Source organism: Echinops telfairi, unplaced genomic scaffold (assembly GCF_000313985.2).
Source record: "Echinops telfairi isolate 266 unplaced genomic scaffold, ASM31398v2 ScPeMD7_21;HRSCAF=78, whole genome shotgun sequence".
Classification (NCBI taxonomy): Eukaryota; Metazoa; Chordata; class Mammalia; order Afrosoricida; family Tenrecidae; genus Echinops; species Echinops telfairi.
Genome location: NW_022103918.1, coordinates 8,314,252 through 8,318,046, shown reverse-complemented (window position 1 = coordinate 8,318,046; position 3,795 = coordinate 8,314,252). Strand labels below are relative to the sequence as shown.

The 3,795-nt window shown below is 34.6% G+C and overlaps 1 protein-coding gene across 1 annotated transcript in view; it reads left to right on the top strand.

Annotated features, from left to right (window-relative positions):
- ABCC9 (ATP binding cassette subfamily C member 9) overlaps window positions 1-3,795 on the top strand; it is a 142,792-nt gene that overhangs the window by 77,372 nt on the left and 61,625 nt on the right. The window lies entirely within an intron of this gene.

Below are 3,795 nucleotides of genomic sequence, written 5' to 3'. Positions count from 1 at the left end.
TGTTGTTAAGTGCCATTGAGTCAGTTCTGATTCATAGCATCCCTATGCACAACAGAATGAAACACTGCTCGTCCCTGCACCATCCTCACAAGTTTCCTAAGCCTGAGTCCTTTGTTGCAGACACTGTTTCTATCCATCTGGTTGAGGGCCTTCCTCTTTTTTGGTTCCCCATCCATTTTACCAAGCATGTCGCTCTAAGTATTTAGAAATGAGCAAGAAAGCCTGAGTTCCTGACCTCATGGGCTTATGTTTTAGAATGTGGTGTGCATTCAAGTAAGCAATGACAGTAACAAAAGAGATAATATTAGACTGTGATAAATACTCAGAAGAAAATAAAGCAAAGCAGTATATATAATAAGAGGTAGAGGATAAGAGCTATTTTAGAGGGGATTCCAAAAAGATCTTTGAAGAGGTGACATTTGAACTGAACCTTGAATGATTCAATGGGACCATTTTTGAAGATGCAAGATTCCTGAAGCAGAAATGAGCTCCATGTAGTTAAGAATCAGGAAAGGGACCCGAATAGCTGATGAACAGTGACTGAGAGAGATGCTGAGTCGAGGCTGCATTGAGGGAGGGACAAGGCTTTGAGGGTTATGGTGAGGAGATAACATTTTATTCAGTGAGAGAGAAGCTATTGAGGAGGTCTCAATCGAGGCATCATTTAGATTTTGATGAGATGTAGTTTACATTTGAAAGTCTGATTATTGTGTGGAGAATGAGTTCTAAAAAGAAGCTGGAGGAGGACTCAGGGGAACCATGTTGGAGGTGATGTAACTGACCAGTCCCGTGGAAGGATGAAGGTAGTTTAGTGTACTCGTCAGGATTTTCCAGAGAAACAAAATCAATAAAGTATGGAAAAGGGTAAATCAAAAAGGATCATGCTCTGTGCATGTTGGGACTTACCTTTGTGTATATTCTATTTGATTTACCTGTGTGTATACAAATATACATATACATACACATGCACTTGAACATAGACATACACATACACACAAACATAATCTAAATAGAATTTATATATTCAGTTCCCACATGCATGAGTTTATTCCATGCAAATCACGTTTAAACATATCTCTGCAATCAGTGGATGGATGCACACATGTTCTTTGACTGATACACATTTCTTAGTCTCCCTTGGGTGCCTTCAGGAAAAAAAAACTGGAAACAGTGACTTACGATGGAATCTGCAGAGCCAGTTACAGTTAATGAAGAGAGGTCAAATCAGAAAGTTAGGTCATTGTTTTTGACAGATTTTTTTTCAAAGGACACATGATGATCACAGGAATTTACTCTGAAATGTCAAGGAAATTGAAAACTGCCCTGGTGAGAAAAAAACCAGGAAAGATTATAAAGTCCTTGTATTCTGAAATTCATCTGTGTATGAACATTTGCTTTAAATGACAACAACTCTGTTTCTGTGTTTCAAGGACTGATTTTTCTTAAGAATTATTTGCTGTGGCTCTAACACATACACAAATCAATTCAAAGGAAGTGGGATTTAACAATTTTCTTTTTTCTTTTATTCCTCATTATCATAGATACAAAAAATCTCAACAAAAATCCTACCCAATATACTACAACATAGCAAAAGAAATCATACACCATGACCAAGTGGAATTCATACCAGGTATGCAGGCATGGTTCAACATTACAAAAATAGTTAATGTAATCCACTAAATAAATAAAAGAAAATCACCACATGATTATATTGATGGATGCAGGAAAGTTATTTGACAAAATCCAACACAAATTCCTGATAAAAACACTTAACAAAAAAATCAATAGAAAGTAAATCCTCAACACAATAAAGGAGATATATACAAAATCAATGACCAACGTCATTCTAAACAAAGGGAAACTGATAACATACCTCTTGCAAATGCTATTGCTCGTGGGTGCTAGACAAGGAAGTCCTCTTTGGTCACTCCTGCTCAATATTACATTGGAAATCTTAACCACAGCTACTAATCAACAAAGAAAAAATAAAGGCACTCACATGGGCAAAGAAAGTAAAATTCTCTTTATTTGAAGATAATATGATTCTATACATAGAAAATTCCAAATACATTGCAAGAAAATTGATGGAATTAATGGAAAATTTTAGCAAAATGGCAGGGTTCAACACACAAAAATTAGTTGGATTACTTTATGCTAACAGAAAGCAGAAGGAAATCTGGAAAATAATATCCATTTACAATAGTCACTGAAAAGATTTACTATATAGAAATAAAACAACAACAGAAACAAAGAGCCTCTATAAAGAAAACTATAAAACACCACGAAAAGAAATTAAAGGGGATCAAATAAATTGGAGAATATACCAAACTATTGGATAGGGAGACTTAACATTGTAAGCCTGTCAATACTACCCAAGCAATCTACAGTAATAATGTAATCCTGATCTTAATTGCTGCATCATTCTTTAACGAATAAAAACCAACTTTAAATGGAAAAGAAAGAAACACTAGATAAGCAAAACACTACTAAAGAGCAAGTAAGGTTTCCATACATACTACACAACCACAGTAATCAAAATAGCTTGTTACTGGTGCAAGGCTAAACCAATGGAACAGAATTGAGAATGCTGAAGTAAGTACATTAATCAAGATAGCTGATATTTTGCAAGGAGCTGTACCATTAAATGGGGGTTAGTCTCTTTAACAAAGTGATGGCAAAATTGTGTATCCATTTGTAGAATAGTTACAAAGAACCCATATCTCATAACATATGCAAAAACAAACTCAAGATGGATCAAAGATCTAAATATAATACCTATAATTATAAAGATCAATAATGAAAACAATAGGAGCAACTTTAGTGGCCCCAATATATGACATAAATACACTATCAAACAACAGAAGGAACAATAGATGACTAGGAGGTCCTAAAAGTAAGACAATTTAATTAATGGAAGGACTGCTCTTAAAGGGACCACATTGGAAGGTCTTTGGTAGAATGGGAGAAAAAACTCCAAATCATTAAAACATAGTTAATAATCAGGTTCACTGGTCAGAGAGAGGGTGGTGGAATCCCAGAGGCTATGGCCGTTAGTTATTCTAAAAGTCTGGAAATGAACTTACTCTCATGGATCCATTTTCAGCCAAACAACAGACAAGGGAACATAACAATACCAAAAACTACAAAGGAAAGGAAATATGTACACCTCAGAATAATAAACCAGTTGAGATAAAAATGTAGCATGTAACCAAGGACAAAACTCAGAAGGCTTAGGAGAGAAGGATACTTGTAGAAAGTTGAATAAGTGATGTACACTTGAGAGGTTGGAAACAATGACATGAAACAAAATGTGTATGAATCGTTGATCGGAAAACTGATCTGCTTTGTAAAGCTTACCCAATTCACAATAAAAATCTTGAGAGAGAGAGATTGGATATCTATGATTGTCTTGGGGAAGCTTACTAAACAATTTTTACAAAATGTTTACTAGTCAAAGATACCAAAGAAGAATATCACTTAGGAAGTTTGTCTTTGAGATTCATATAAAAAACCTTTGGGAAAAAATAGTTGTTGAATATTTCAGTGTCTATTCTACTTTAAACTTTTATGTGAACACATTCTCTATGTTTCATAATTAATGAACATTGTTTGCCATACTTGCAGTGTAAATGAATCTGAACCTTCTTTTGAAGCAGCCAGAAGGTATTATTTCTATTTCAACTTGAATTTAATAAGAATAACTTTCCTCCTCAGACTTTACTTGATACTTAAACTCTTGTTCCTAAATCATGGTTGATGATCTACAGTCATGCTAGCATATTACCAATATCAGTG